The sequence below is a fragment of the Ovis aries genome, chromosome 5 (assembly GCF_016772045.2).
Source record: "Ovis aries strain OAR_USU_Benz2616 breed Rambouillet chromosome 5, ARS-UI_Ramb_v3.0, whole genome shotgun sequence".
Classification (NCBI taxonomy): domain Eukaryota; kingdom Metazoa; phylum Chordata; class Mammalia; order Artiodactyla; family Bovidae; genus Ovis; species Ovis aries.
This window is the reverse complement of record NC_056058.1, coordinates 9,246,373-9,263,651: the sequence shown is the minus strand read 5'-3', so window position 1 is coordinate 9,263,651 and position 17,279 is coordinate 9,246,373. Positions and strand designations below refer to the sequence as shown.

General features: G+C 40.5%; 1 pseudogene; it reads right to left on the bottom strand.

Moving 5' to 3' along the window:
• Nucleotides 1-449: 449 nt before the first annotated feature.
• LOC105601874 (protein SET-like) lies at nucleotides 450-16,231 on the bottom strand (annotated as a pseudogene).
• Nucleotides 16,232-17,279: the final 1,048 nt, after the last annotated feature.

The following is a 17,279-nucleotide window of genomic DNA, read 5'->3' as shown; positions in this document are numbered from 1 at the left end:
CCCTTTGCTAACTTCCTATAAACCCCATTTTATAGTATTTTTTCTTTTTTTTAAACAAGAGAAAGTAGACGGATACATGTTGGTAAATGGTAACTGTCCATATTCATATAGAGACACAGTGTATTCTCTGAGCCTGATATACGGAGAAGGGAGGAAAAAAGCTAGAATTCTATGCACTACTAACAGGGGCCTAGCACCCTCCAGTTTCTGGCAGAGCTAAGGGAGCAGAAGGTTTTTCTTGTTTTCCCACAGAGCATGGTGGTATTGATTCCATAAAATTTTTGTTGAGACAGGAAGGGATAAAAATGAATTTGGAACAGAAATGGGTAGAGATTCTTTACTGAAGGATCTAGTATTCTTCTAGTATCACTGAATTCTGCTCAAGGTACCCTCCCCCCCCAAGTAAGTTTTGAACCATGGTATAAGGGGAGAAGGGACTTTAAAAGCAGGGCGACTGAGAAGAAGAGGAGAAAAAAAAGACTGCTACTTGCTCCCAAGGACTGGAGAAAACAAAAAAAGGTTGGAATCCATGTGTTCCTTCCATTAGTCATCTATCTTCTTCTTCATCTTCCTCTCCTTCCTCCCCCTTATCTTCTTCACCTTCATTCTCATTCCCTTCTTCATCAGTATCTTCCAATCCTTCATCCTCTTCATCATCGTTGTCTTCTTCTCCTTCCCCTTCCTCATCATCCGTGTCAGGAACCAAGTAGTACTGTAATGGATTTGGCAAATAACATCTTTGATGACCTCTCCTAATTCATCTGCACCTGCATCAGAATGATCAGTAAACCAGATGAAGAAGCTTTCTGGTTCCTGATGCTGTCTCTTCCTGCTGGCTTTATTCTGTGTTTGACTTGATTGTTTCATCAAATCCTGTCCAGATTTTCATTTGATTTCAGTGGACTTTGAAGATGGATCACCACTCTCATTCAGATGAAATTCTTCGGAGAGAATTTTGTTTTCAAAGTAAGGGTTTTCATCAAAATAAAAATCTATTCTGTAACCTGATTTAATGTCTTCAAATTCTGTCACTTCGACTCTTGTCAAATAATGCAGTGACTCTTCATCCTCCTCCCCAAGCAGTGCAGACACTTGTGGATGGTTATCAAATGCTGTTATCCAAAATTTTGGGATTTTGGCCATCAATTCTGACCTCTTTCTTAAAAATGGTTGAAAGTCGCTCAGTCGTGTCCAACTCTTTGGGACCCCATGGACTGTAGCCTACCAGGCTCCTCCCTCCATGGGATTCTCCAGGCAAGCGTACTGGAGCGGGTTGCCATTTCCTTCTCCAGCGGATCTTCCTGACCCAGGGATCGAACCCGGGTCTCCTGAAATCCAGGCAGACGCTTTAACCTATGAGCCACCAGGGAAGCCCTGGTTGGTGGAGTTTATTATATTTCTGTTCTACTTTCTAAAGTCTCCTCATTGGCTTGTTCATTAAGTCTGTCTATTTATCAATATGTTCAATTGCTTCTTGCTGTTCTTTTTCTTCCTTCAGCAAGTTTGAAGAAGCAGATGCCTCGTCTGGCCTGGAGGCAGGAGTCGGCCTCGCTTTCATGTTTTCTTTGGTTGGGGTGGAAGTGAAGACTGATGTTTGGGGGACCATGCCTGGAAAATCCCATGGACGGAGGAGCCTGGTAGGCTGTGGTCCATGGGGTCGCTAGGAGTCGGACAGGACTGAGCGGCTTCACTTTCACTTTTCACTTTCATGCCTTGGAGAAGGGAAATGGCAACCTACTCCAGTATTCTTACCTGGAGAATCCCAGGGACGGGGGAGCCTGGTGGGCTGCCGTCTGTGGGGTCGCACAGAGTCCGACACTACTGAAGCCACTTAGCAGCAGCAGCAGCAACAGCTGGGAAAAAAAAAAAAAAAGCCAAGAATCCTCCCAGAGGAGGAGAGAGGTACTGCAAGCTCAGAGAACTCAGACTTTTTTATTTTGATTTTGAAATATTTAGTTTTATTTTGAAATATAAATTAAGAGGAAGTTGTAAAACACTGCCAAGCAGTCCTGTGAAATCTTCAGTCATTTTCCCACAAAGATTACATTTTTATATAATGATAGACCAATATTTTGGAGAAGGCGATGGCATCCCACTCCAGTACTCTTGCCTGGAAAATCCCATGGACGGAGGAGCCTGGTAGGCTACATACCATGGGGTCACGAGGAGTAGGACACGACCGAGCGACTTCACTTTCACTTTTCACTTTCATGCACTGGAGAAGGAAATGGCAACCCACTCCAGTGTTCTTGCCTGGAGAATCCCAGGGACGGGGGAGCCTGGTGGGCTGCTGTCTATGGGGTCGCACAGAGTTGGACACGACTGAAGCGACTTAGCAGCAGCAACAGCAGTCCAATATTTAAATGAAGAAACTGACATTGGTACGATGTGTGTTGTAATTCCAAGTCGTTTTATCACATATGTAGATTCCTACAACTGTCACTGCAATCAAGATCCATCAATATTCCATCACCACAAAGATTTCCCTCATGCCACCCCAGCATCCCTAAACCTTGGCAGGTCTAAAACTAAGGATTTAATTCTTTTTTTTTTTTTTTTTAATTCTTCAACAAAGCTCAACATAGTCTGAGATTCATATCTGATGACAAAAGAAAATATTCCTGATATGTTTTTAAAGATGATAAACACATATCCCTCAAATTTTCTAGTAGTCTGTGTGATGGAATTATGATAATTTTCCTTGTTTGCATTTTTCACCTTTACTGTTTTCTATGTGGCCATGATTATCAGTCCTGCTAGAACTGCCACAACAAAATATAGACTGAGTGTCTCAAACCGCAGAAATTTATTTTCTCATAGTTTTGGGGCCTGGATTTCCAAGATCAAGGGCTGGCAGGGTTGGTTTCTGATGAAAGCCCTCTCTGGGCTTGTACCTGGCCCTTTTCTCACTGAGTCCTCATATGACCCTTTCCCATCTATGTGGAAAGGCAATGATCACTGGTGTCCTCTAGTTCTAAAGGTGAAGCTCTTCATGCTCCATCTCTTGGACACGGCAACACCGGTGTCCTATTCCTCCACTCTTTCCTTGGCCTCTGTTCCCCTGATGAAGTGCTTCTGTGCTGCACCTTAGTGCCACTGACACCCCCAAATCTCCATACTGTTGTCCATAGTGGGCTGTACCAGTTTTCATTCCCACCAACATGTAGGAGGGGTCCCTTTTCCCCACATCCTCTCCAGCACTTGTTGTTTGTAGAATTTTTGGTGATGGCCATCCTGACCAGTGCGAGGTGATACTTCTTTACAGTTTTGATTTGCATGTCTCTAATAATTAGTGATGTTGAGTGTCATTCATGTCCTTTTTGGCCACCTCTATGTGGGGGTATTTGGGGTAGGCTTCCCCGGTGGCTCAGTGGGTAAAGAATGCTCCTGCAATGCAGGAGACCAAGGTTCACTCCCTGATTTGGGAAGACCCCCTGGAGGAGGGCATTCCATTCCAGTATTCTTGCCTGGAGAATTCCCTGGATAGAGGAAGCTGGTGGGCTGCAGTCCATGGGGGTGCAAAGAGTCCCACATGACTGAAGTGACTGAGCATACACCTATGTGTATCTTCTTTGGAGAAATATCTATGTAGATCTTCTGCCCATTTTTGTTTTTCTTTTATTTTAGTATTGAGCTGCATGAGCTTTTTGAATATTTTGGAGATTAATGCCTTGTTGTTTGCTTCTTTGGAAAATATTTTCTCCAGTTCTGAAAAGGTCTTTCTTTTGAAAAATGTTTATTCGTCTGTTTATTTGGCAATGGCAGATCTTATAAATTGTGGTGGGATGCGGGATCTTTATTGCATCATGTGGGATATTTCATTGCAATGTGGGCTCAGTTGCCCCCAACATGTGAAATCATAGTTCCCCAACCAGGAATTGAACCCACTTCTCCAGCATTAACCACTGGACCACCAGGGATCAAAAAAGATATTGTTACAATTTATGTCAAGGAGTGTTCTGCCTATGTTTTCCTCTAAGAGTTTTATACTATTTGGCCTTAAATTTAGATGTTTAAACCATTTGAGTTTATTTTTCTGCATGGTGTTAGAGAATGTTCTAATTTCATTTTCTTTTTTTCATGTGGCAGTCCAGTTTCTCAGCACCATTTAATGAAGAGATTGTCTCTTCTCCATTGTATATTTTTGCTTTCTTTGTCACAGAGTACATAGCCACAGGTGTATGTGTTTGTTTCTGGACTTTATATCCTGTTCCATTGGTGTATATTTCTGTTTTTGTGCTAGTAGCATACTGCTTTGAATAACTGTAGATTTTTAGTATAGTCTGATTTCAGGGACCCTCATCCCTCTAGTTCTGTTTTCTTTCTCAACATTGGTTTTGCTATTTCATACAAATTAAATTTTTTCTATTTCAGTTTTGTGAAAAAGGCCATATAAGACAAACCAACAGTTAGCATCATACTCAACAGTGAAAAGCTGAGAGCACTTTCTTTAATTAAGAAAAATTTGATGGATCCCCTTAATCATTTCTGTAACAGTCATATCATTTGTGTGTGTGTGCACTGTATGTGTGAACCAGTGTTCCTGATGGTATATTTGTGGATGATCTTTTCTTAGAGTTTAGGCTTCTTTGTTGTATATTAGCTCTCTCTGGGTCCAAGGGAAGGCATGACTTTGTAGTTTCTATGAATATTTCTCATTACTAGTTTGGTGTTACCTGTTTCCATTTTCTATTTTCTAGCCAGAAATCTAAGTATTCTCTATTTTCTTCTATATTTTAATAATTTTATTTCTAAGTTTTAAACTTTAAATCATCACTACATAGCGATACCCATTCATATATTTATAAGGTATCTATTTACTGTTAGTTTTCCATTTAAAAAGACATTTTTGCCTACCTAAAAATTCATGAGTATGTATGTTTTTAAGGAATTAATAACTGATATAAATTTGTTTATTTTTATGATAGATCTTCTTTATAATTTTAAACAGAGAGAATTTGCTACAATGACACACTAAAATCTTGTGTAGGCTATGCCTTGAAACCACAGTTTTTAATATAGTGCCACATTATAAAATATTTCACAATACATATACACATATGTATATTTCCCTGCTGATACTTGATTTTCAGTGGAGACATTGCAACACTTTATTCTTTAATACATCTTCATCAAACATTGAAGAATTTATAGAATATGCTCTACATAATTATAATACTATTATTTCACCCAAGAAAATCAATAGTTTCATAACTAACTTTAAATATCTGATGCATACTCAAATTATCCCAACTGTCTCCAAAATATTTTTATAGCATATATCCAAACCAGAGTCCTACTAAAATTGACATTGAATTTGATTGTCATGTCACTTTTCTCACTTTGATCTAGAATAACTTTATGAACTTTTCACAATGATACTGCCATTAGAAGAGTTTCCTATGCTCTGTAATTGCCTGATTGTTTCCTCATTTAACTTGTGTGCTTTCCCCCTGTATTTCAAGTGTACTGAAAACCTGGTCTCAAAGAATAGGTTTCTGTAAGCTTTTTCTAGAATGAGCCAGAAGGTAAATATTTTTGGCTTTGTGGTCTTGCATTCTCTTTCATAAGCACTCAATTTGATATTGTAACCTGAAAACAGCTATGGGCAATGAACCAGTGAATGGTGTGGTTAGGACCCGATGAGAGTTCATTTACAAAAACAGGCAGTTTATTTCCAGATTTTTCCTGAAATTTGTAGTTTGCCAAACCTTGGGGTAAAGGCTGGATTAGCTTTAGGACAGATGTATTTGTCACAATCCTTTATTTATCACAAACGAGATGCTTTAAATTCATGTCTTATCAGGATATATTCAATGTCACACTGATACTTTTAATGTTGAGATTAATCATTAGTTCATATGGTGGCTGTCTGATCTAACATGATAAAAAAAAAACACTTTGTTCCTTGTAATTAATCAGTAATCTCTTGGGAAATTTTGTCGGATTGACCTGTCTTTCAACAAAATTTCCCCCAGTGCATTTACTGGGCGTTTACTAAATACTGAAAAGTTATCATGATCTATTTCTGTGATATCTTCTATACTTCAGTTCAGTTCAGTTCAGTCACTCAGTCGTGTCTGACTCTTTGCGACCCCATGAAACGCAGCACATCAGGCCTCCCTGTCCATCACCGTCTCCCGGAGTTCACTCAGACTCACGTCCATCGTGTCCGTGATGCCATCCAGCCATTTCATCCTCGGTTGTCCCCTTCTCTTCCTGCCCCCAATCCCTCCCAGCATCAGAGTCTTTTCCAATGAGTCAACTCTTCTCATGAGGTGGCCAAAGTACTGGAGTTTCAGCTTTAGCATCATTCCTTCCAAAGAAATCCCAGGGTTGATCTCCTTCAGAATGGACTGGTTAGATCTCCTTGCAGGTTTATTGGCTGGTATTTTACTAATATCTATCCTCCAAGCTAGGCTTCAGCATTACATGAACTGAGAATTTCCATATGTTTGAGTTGGGTTTAGAAAAGGCAAAGTGACCAGAGATCAAATTACCAACATTTGCTGGATCATAGAGAAAGCAAGGAAATTCCTGAAAAACATTTACCTCTATTTCATGGACTATGCCTCTGACTATGTGGATTGTAACAAACTGGAAAACTCTTCAAGAGATGGGAATACCAGACCATCTTACCTGTCTCCTGAGAAGCCTGAATATGGGTCAAGAAGCATTAGAACCCTGTATGGAACAATTGACTGGTTCAGGGTTGAGAAAGATGGAGATACTTTATAAGGCTGTTTATTGTCACTCTGTTTACTTAACTTATACACAGAGCACATCATGCTATATGCCAGGCTGGATGAGTTACAAGCTGGAATTAAGTTCTTGGGGAGAAATAGCAACAACCTCAGATATGTGGATGATACCCACTCTAATGACAGAAAGCAAAGAGGAACTAAAGAGTCTCTTGATGAGGGTGAAGGAGGAGAGTGAAAAAGCTGGCTTAAAATTTAATATTAGAAGACTAAGATCATGGCATATGGTCTTATCCCTTCATGGCAAATATAAGGGGAAAAGGTGGAAGCAGTGACATATTTCCTCTTTTTAGGCTCTAAAATCATTGTGGATAGTGACTGCAACCATGAAATTAGAAGATGACTGCTACTTGGCAGGAAAGATATGACAAACCTAGACAGTGTGTTTAAAACAAAGACATCACTTTGCCATCAAAGTCATGTATAGTCAAGGCTATGGTCTTTCCAGTAGTCATGTACCAATGTGAGAACTGGACAACAAAGAAGGCAGAGTGCCAAAGAATTAAAGCTTTCAAACCGTAGTGCTGGGGAAGACTCTTGAGAGTCCCTTGGAAAGCAAGGAGATCAAACCAGTCAGTCCTAAAGGAAACCAACTCTGAATGCTGATGGTGACAGGAATGATGCTGAAGCTGAAGCTCCAACAATTTGGTCACCTGATATGAAGAGCTGACTCATTGGAAAAGACCCTGATGCTGGGAAAGATTGATGGCAGATGGAGCAGAGGAAGACAGAGGATGAGATGGTTGGATGGCATCACCGATTCAACGGATATGAACCTGGGCAAACTCCAGGAGATGGTGAAGGCCAGGATGATGAGGGACATCTTCTGACTCCAGGAGGTGGTGAGGTATGCTGCAGGCAATGGGGTCACAAATAGTCAGACATGACATATCAACTGAACAACATATACCCATTGATGAGACTTCCCAGGAAACTCAGTGATAAAGAATCTGCCTGCCAATGCAGGAGATATGGGTTTGGTCCCTGGGATGAGAAGATCTCCCAGAGAAGAAAACAGCAACCCACTCCAGTATTCTTGCCTAGGAAATCCCATGGACAGAAGAACCTGGTGGGCTGCAGTCCACAGAGCTGAACATGACTTAGTGACAAACAACAGCAACTGAAGAGCATTTTAAATTTAGTATATTATGATCATTTCCAGTCATTTTCCATTTGGTTTAAAGAGATACAAAGGGGTCAGTGGCTGTTTGTAGGGCATTTATTGTAGGTGAAATCTTTTGGTTTAGATCTTGCTTAGGTAACATTCTGAGAAAGAAATAATTTGTTATATGTGTAATAATATGTTATATAAGTAAACAAAACAAAACTGTGCAGTAACAATATATATTTTTTATCCAGCTCAGCTTATAAGATGTAAGAATCACAGGGTTCCAATTTTACTCTGATAGAGCATTTTATTTATCATTTAAGCTCTGTGAAATTAGAATGCTAATCTCTTAATTTAGTGCAGCACACGATGAGTAGTAAAATATATTTTTTCTAAGGAAAATGTTAGTAATCTTTAGAAATGGAGAGTGAAGTTGAAGCATGCATGTATGGAGACCAACTACCCTAGGTTGCCTGTGACTCAAGCTTTTTTAGGACATAATCCAGAAAAATCTTGGGAAACCATATTAGTTGTTTACCCTCTATGTAGGGTTTCACCTTGTTTTCTCTCTTACTGCATTTAAAGATAGACTTTTGAAGCTCAATTTCCTTGTCATATATCTTCAGTTAGAAGAACTTTGTAGGAAAAAAAGATTGAAGCAGGTGATTTAATCCAAGGAAACTGGGGAATTGGGTCATGACTCCTTGACTATGCTGGGAGTGAAGTGAGCATACCATGTGGAGCAGAAAACTAAAATTCTCCAGCAATCTAAATATCAGACATTCCCTTCATGCTTTCTTCCACAATGGTTCCATAAAGAGTTACTTGAAAAAAACATGAAAAAGTGTCTTTTTTTTTCCCACGAAGATGACAGTTCAGAATTTTCCTCTCATTCAAGACAGCAAATTATGTGGTTTACTGGTTAATCCAATTCTGAGAAGGAATGTGTAAAAAATAATACCTTGTTAGAAAGTAGTAGACTTTTACACTAAAAACCATAAAAGATCATCAAAAGAAGCCAGGGAAGACTCAAAGCAATAGATAAACATCCCATGTTCATGGATCAGAAGATAATACAGTTAATATGGCAGCATTCCACCAAATTGACCTGTAGATTCAATACAGTTCTTATCAATATCTCAGTTAATTTTTCTCAGAAATTGACAGGCATATCTTTGAATTTACATGGGACTTCATGGAATCCAAAATAGTTGAAAAATCTTGACAAGAACAAATTGGTTGAGTCAATTTTCCAAAGAAAAATTTACTACAAAACAACGTGACTCAAGATAGATGAGTGGAAGAGCCAAGAATGCAGGCATAAAAACTTATTGACGGTAACTTATTTTAACAAGGATGTCAGTACAAGTCCCTGGGGAAAGAATAATCTTTTCAGTAATGATGATGGGGCAACTGTATATCCATATGCTGAAGGTGGACCTCACAAAAAGTTACGAAATTCACACCAATAAAAAGTTAATTCCAAATGGATATACCTATACGCAGTTACTAAAACTACTAAAGTCTTGGAAGAAACGTAAGTGTAAATTTTTGTGGTCTTGTGGTAGGTCATTGTTTTTTAAGATAAGACAGCCAACGGAGAGGTGAACAAAAAGTAGAGGAACTGGACTTCTTAAAAATTAAAACTTCTGTGCATCAATGAACACCATCAAGAGAATAACAATATTGGGAGGAAGGATGGGCTAACGTCCTTGCACAATTTATATAGACCCCATGTTCTCAGTCTTTTCACCTATCAAAGGGAAACATAATAATACTTACCTTACCTTAAAGTGGTGCTATGAAGAATACATAAACAAAAAATATGACAAATGTTTATGTAAATACAAAAATAAAATTGATTTGTAAGATTCACCTTGCCAGGATCTCTCCTATGCATCCTGTGATTATCATCCTGTTTTGCACTGTTTGTGTGTGTTGCAAATCCCAGGAATGACTACATCAGTTCAGTTCAGTTGCTCAGTTGTGTCCAACTCTTTGCGACCCCATGAATTGCAGCATGCCAGGCCTCCCTGTCCATCACCATCTCCCAGAGTTCACTCAGACTCATGTCCATCGAGTCTGTGATGCCATCCAGCCATCTCATCCTCTGTCGTCCCCTTCTCCTCCTGCCCCCAATCCCTCCCAGCATCAGAGTCTTTTCCAATGAGTCAACTCTTTGCATGAGGTGGCCAAAGTACTGGAGTTTCAGCTTTAGCATCATTCCTTCCAAAGAAATCCCAGGGTTGATCTCCTTCAGAATGGACTGGTTGGATCTCCTTGCAGTCCAAGGGACTCTCAAGAGTCTTCTCCAACACCACAGTTCAAGAGCATCAATTCTTTGGCACTCAGTCTTCTTCACAGTCCAACTCTCACATCCATACATGACCACAGAAAACCATAGCCTTGACTAGACGGATCTTAGTCGGCAAAGTAATGTCTCTGCTTTTGAATATGCTATCTAGGTTGGTCATAACTTTTCTTCCAAGAAGCAAGCGTCTTTTAATTTCATGGTTGCAGTCACCATCTGCAGTGATTTTGGAGCCCAAAAAAATAAAGTCTGACACTGTTTCCACTGTTTCCCCATCTATTTGCCATGAAGTGATGGGACCGGATGCCATGATCTTTGTTTTCTGAATGTTGAGCTTTAAGCCAACTTTTTCACTCTCTTTCACTTTCATCAAGAGGCTTTTTAGTTCCTTTTCACTTTCTGCCATAAGGGTGGTGTCATCTGCATATCTGAGGTTATTGATATTTCTCCCGGCAATCTTGATTCCAGCTTGTGCTTCTTCCAGCTCAGCGTTTCTCATGATGTACACTGCATATAAGTTAAATGAGCAGGGTGACAATATACAGCCTTGACGTACTCCTTTTCCTATTTGCAACCAGTCTGTTGTTCCATGTCCAGTTCTAACTGGATAATTTGAAGGAAATTCTCCAATCTAATGTAATGCTTATGTCACCTTACTTTTATGACTATATAAATCATGTATTTACTGTTTTCTATATAGAGGTGGTGTTAGTGGTAAAGAACCCACCTACCAATGCAGGCAGATGCTAGAGACAAGCATTTGATATCTTGGTCAGGAAGATTCCCTGGATGAGGACATGGCAACCCACTCTGGTATACATGACTGGAAAATCCCATGGAAAGAGAAGCCTGATGGGCTATGGTCCATAGGGTTGCAAAGAGTCAGACACAACTGAAGGAATTTGGCAGGCACACACACATATAGAAGGGTACCGTGGTTGACATAAGTGCCTCTGGATTGCTTGTGCATCTCTGCTTCAGATCCAGAGTTACTGTTTAAGTTGAGCCTAACATAGGACCATTCTCTGTTTTTTTTTTTTTTAACATATTTTGTGCATAAAAAAGTCCATGCAGCATGTTACAGAAAATGGGTGCTCAACCCAGGTGGAGAATAAGAAGATAGTTATGTACAAGAGTTAAGATGAGCATAGAAACACAGTGAGCAGAAGTAGAGGAAGACCTTTTTCCATGACAGAGAAATGTCCTGAGTGAGCCTAGATACAAACCACTGTGAGTCATAATAGAGTATTGCCTGCTTTATTCCAAATTGTCCAGTATGATAGGCATGTGCTGCTCAATTTATCAGTGAGTGAAGCCCTATGAGGGACAGTGCATGATCTTACCTCACTCTGTTAGAGGGTTCTGACATAGCCCTGCTGGAGAGTGTGTACTCCTCAGATTCAGCTTTGGTTTTCTTGATTCCTTTGAACCTTATCTTGTATTGCTTTTGCACCCATAGAGACAAAGCATACTCTGGATCAGCTCACAGAGAGGAGTGAGGATTGGATGAGTCCTGGGGTGGAGTCAGATAGTGGTACCTGCTGGCTGAGGAGGCAGTACATCAGGAAGATGAAGACACCCTGCAGACTGTTGATGATGGTGAAGAGGTAGGCCATGACGTGGGCAACCAGTCCCACCTGCAGGATTTCCAGCCACCATGTGCATCCCAAGATGAACTAAACTGTGGCTTAAATGTCAGCATCCATAGGAGGAGAAAAGAGGCTCACAATGCACCCTGAGCAACACAATCAAGGCCTTTTCTTCTCTACTGCTGATGTCTCTGACTCGGTTGTAGCCACTCTGATCTTTACTTTGAATGATTCTCTAAATATTTTTTGGGTTCAGAACAGCATTTATCTTAGACTGAAGTTGGTAGTGACACTTCATAATGTGAGTTTCAGTAATATGATGTTGTATGAATATTCTGTTTCAATCAACTGATATTACTGTAGATGTTTTGTGCTGGCCTAGTGCATTAACAATAACAAAGGCAAGATTTCTGATTTCACAAACCACTTGGTAAAACCAGGTTGATTATCCACATATCACATCTTCTAAGAGGCTAGGTATGTCCTTTGCTTTCTTTTCATTTAAGTAGAGTGAATCATCTGAACAAAGAATGGTCTAGGTCAATTCATCGAGAGGAAAAAGATAGGGACATCATTGAAGGGACAAGGGCAGAGGGACCTCCCATTTAACAAATATAATTGACTATTGTCAAATAAAATTAACAAATATAAAATACCATTGTATTTGTCTTACCACTAGATGGTAAGGTTTGTGAAATGCAGAGTTCCAAAGAATAGCAGGGAGAGATAAGAAAGCCTTCTTCAGTGATCAATGCAAAGAAATAGAGGAAAACAACAGAATGGGAAAGATTAGAGAGCTCTTCAAGAAAACTAGAGATACCAAGGGAACATTTCATGCAAAGATGGGCTTGATAAAGGACAGAAATGGTCTGGACCTAACAGAAGCAGAAGATATTAAGAAGAGGTGGCAAGAATGCACAGAAGAACTATACAAAAAAGATCTTCATGACCCAGATAATTACAATGGTGTGATCACTTACCTAGAGGCAGACATCCTGGAATGTGAAGTCAAATGGGCCTCAGAAAGCATCACTACAAAGCTAGTGGGGGTGATGGAATTCCAGCTGAGCTATTTCAAATCCTGAAAGATGAGGCTGTGAAAGTGCTGCACTCAATATGCCAGCTAATTTGGAAAACTCAGCTGTGGCACAGGACTGGAAAAGGTAAGTTTTCATTCCAATCCCAAAGAAAGGCAATGCCAAAGAATACTCAAACTACCACACAATTGCACTCATCTCACACACTATCAAAGTTATGCTCAAAATTCTCCAAGCCAGGCTTTAACAATACGTGAACCATGAAGTTCCAGATGTTCAAGCTGGTTTTAGAAAAGGCAGAGGAACCAGAGATCAAATTGCCAACACCCACTAGATCATTGAAAAAGCAAGAGAGTTCCAGAAAAACATCTATTTCTGCTTTATTGACTATGCCAAAGCCTTTGACTGTGGATCACAATAAACTGTGGACAATTCTGAAAGAGATGGGAATACCAGACCACCTGACCTGCCTCTTGAGAAACCTGTATGCAGGTCAGTAAGCAACACTTAGAACTAGACATGGAACAACAGACTGGTTCCAAATAGGAAAAGGAGTACGTCAAGGCTGTATATTGTCACCCTGCTTATTTAACTTATATGCAGAGTACATCATGCAAAGTGCTGTGCTGGATGAAGCACAAGCTGGAATCAAGATTGCTGGGAGAAATACCAATAACCTCACATATGCAGATGACACCACCCTTATGACAGAAAGCCTCTTGATGAAAGTGAGAGAGGAGAGTGAAAAAGTTGGCTTAAAGCTCAACATTCAGAAAGCTAAGATCATGGCATCTGGTCCCATCACTTCATGGCAAACAGATGGGAAAACAGTGGAAATAGTGGCTGACTTTATTTTTTTTGGGCTCCAAAATCACCTCAGATGGTGATTGCAGCCATGAAATAAAAAGGAAGGAAAGTTATGACCAACCTAGATAGCATATTAAAAAGGAGAGACATTAATTTGCCAACAAAGGTCTGTCTAGTAAGGCTGTGGTTTTTCCAGTAGTCATGTATGTATGTGAGAGTTGGACTATAAAGATAGCTGAGTGCTGAAGAATTAGTGTTTTTGAACTGTGGTGTTGGAGAAGACTCTTGAGAGTCCCTTGGACTGCAAGGAGATCCAACCAGTCCATCCTAAAGGAAATCAGTCCTGAATGTTCATTGGAAGGACTGATGCTGAAGCTGAAACTCCAAATCTTTGGCCACTTGATGCGAAGAGCTGACTTATTTGAAAAGACCCTGATGTTGGGAAAGATTGAAGGCAGGTGGAGATGGGGACGACAGAGGATGAGTTGGCTAGATGGCATTAAAAAAAAAAGTGTTGGCATTACTGACTCAATGGACATGAGTTTGAGTAAACTCTGGGAGTTGGTGATGGACAGGGAGGCCTGGCATGCTGCAGACCATGGAGTCTCAAAGAGTCAGACACGACTGAGCGACTGAACTGAACTGAATTACCTGTAGTCATGATGTGCAAGTATCAACTCCTATCTCTGAATTCAACACACTTTATCCCTGTAATACTTCTTCATGGCTGACCGCTAATCCTTCAGTTCAGTTCAGTTCAGTTGCTCAGTCGTGTCCGACTCTTTGTGACCCCATGAATTACAGCACGCCAGGCCTCCCTATCCATCATCAACACCCGGAATTCACTCAGACTCACATCCATTGAGTCAGTGATGCCATCCAGCCATCTCATCCTCTGTCGTCCCCTTCTCCTCCTGTCCCCAATCCCTTCCACCATCAGGGTCTTTTCCAATGAGTCAACTCTTCGCATGAGGTGGCCAAAGTACTGGAGTTTCAGCTTTAGCATCATTCCTTCCAAAGAAATCCCTGGGCTGATCTCCTTCAGAATGGACTGGCTGGATCTCCTAGCAGTCCAAGGGACTCTCAAGAGTCTTCTCCAACACCACAGTTCAAAAGCATCAATTCTTCAGTGCTCAGCTTTCTTCACAGTCCAACTCTCACATCCATACATCACCACTGGAAAAACCATAGCCTTACCTAGATGGACCTTTGTTGGCAAAGTAATATCTTTGCTTTTGAATATGCTGTCTAGGTTGGTCATAACTTTTCTTCCAAGGAGTAAGCATCTTTTAATTTCATGGCTGCAGTCACCATCTGCAGTGATTTTGGAGCCAAAAAAAATAAAGTCTGACACTGTTTCCACTGTTTCCCCATCTATTTCTCATGAAGTGATGGGACCAAATGCCATGATCTTCATTTTCTAAATGTTGAGCTTTAAGTCAACTTTTTCACTCTCCACTTTCACTTTCATCAAGAGGCAGAATTAGAACTAAATTCTTGGGTAAAAGAGGCCACTGATTCGTGCAGATTTAGAAGTAAATTCTTGGGTAAAAGAGGAAATCTACTATACTTAGATGATGGCTTTAGCTTAAAATTCATATTTTCTGTCTCTTTTTGGCCTGGATGTATTCTCAGTCTCTCAACTGTGTCTGACTCTCTACAACCTCATGGACTGTAGGCTGCCAGGCTCCTTTGTCCATGGAATTTTCCAGCCAAGAATACTGAAGTGGGTTGCCATATCCTCCTCTGGGGGATCTTCCTAACCCAGGCTTTTGAACCTGAGTCTCCTGCGTCTTCTGCATTGGTAGGTGGATTCTTTACTAGTGAGTCACCTGGGAAGCTCCCCTCTTTTTGGAAATCATCCAAAGTCCCTGAGGACAAGGAAAAAAATACCTGCCAATTGCCCTTTATTACTAGTCTGGGTAGGTAGAGAGAGAAAGGCAGAAGTAGATGCACAAAGGATGAAGAAAACGAACATTTCAACCTGCAAATTAGGTGTTTCTGGATAAAAGCAATTGAGTATGCTAGCACCAAATTTATTTTTGCAAAATGTCTCTACATTTGATTTTTTTTTAGGAATAAAATGTTTAAAAATAAATAACCAGCCCTCCAGATGATTCTGACACACTTTAACTTTTGAGAATACTTGGCTTATTGCATAAAACTAATTTTTGTACTGTGCTAAAGTTCCCAAGAGAGGTCCACATGGGAAGAAATGCAGGTAGCCCTGACAGCTAAACATGGACGCCTGCTGACAGATAGGAAGTCAAAGAGACCTCAGTCCTACCACCACAAGGAACTGAATTGTGCCAAAAAATTAGAGGGTTAGAGGAGGACTGCAAACCTCAGATCAGAATGCAGCCCAGGCTGACAGAATGATTTCAGCCCTGGAAGAACCTGAGCAGACATCCCCTCTATACCATGCCAGATCACTGACCTGCGATAACTGGGAGACAGTATTTTTTTTTCAGGTTTTACACGTGTGAGAATTTGTTCCACATCAAGATACTGAATGCGGCCCCTCTGAGGGTCACCTGCACATCGTAGTGGGCCGTGAGGACAGCAAAGCTGCTGAAGTGGGTGCACTGGCAGGTGGTGCTGTCGTCTCTGCTGTCCATCGTCCTGCAGCCTCTGGTTGCCCAGTGGCCACTTCCATTCTGGCCCTGCTCCCAGAAGACACAGTGCACCTTCCCCTTTGTTTCAGGGGTCCTTGACTGTAGAAACAGGAAGTAGGTTTGAGCTGGTGGTTCTGTTGCTCAAAAATACTGACCCAAATCTAGCTCATGATGGACTTTCCTTGGGATATGATGCACCCATGACGGACATCCCTGAAGCACAAAGGCTGTGCTCAGGACTCAGGTCTCTCTCACACTCACAGCTTCATCCCCCCAGGACTCACATGTTTGAAGACAAATTTGACTGGAGAACTGAGGTTCTGTGTGTTACTGTTGCCGATAAAGGCAGATACGACATCAGACAGCAGGGTAGGGGGGATTTCCTGAAGCATTTCCTTGTGTGTCCCATGTGGAACTGCCTGTTCCTCAGCATCCACGATTGGGGGGCTTAACTTTTAATCCCAGGTATGGAGGCAAGGCCCACCACAATGGGACCTGCAGGACAAGGGCAAGGTTGATATCTTGGGGTATCCAATATGACTCCTCTTTTAATGAACTATTTCCCTGTGGCCCCACAATTACCCATGGTTCCCTTTAAAGTATACATTTCTGTTTATTTCTCCTTTGAGTATTGTGTCCTACTTTGAATCTCTAGGGACCTGTACCCTGCCACAACCATTACCTGAGTCATTAGATTCATGCACTCTATCCCAGATCAGTATCATCTTTATGTTATTCTGAATCAAGGTAACATTCTTATCTTCTTTATCCAGTATCTTCAGTGACATTTATAAGAGTTGTGAGGGTTATAGAAGGGAGTTAAATTAGTAATTGTGCTAATAGTGGAACATATACTTGCATTATTTGCATACATAAAAATAAAAATTTTATAAATATGTAAACATGCTATATATTACATAATGCATATTATATAACACATAATGGTATTATTTGTTATAAGTAATACCATTCAGTACACATAATAATGGCATATGTGTATATCATTTGAATTTATGAATGCTTGTAAGAGAACATTATAAGCAATTATTCA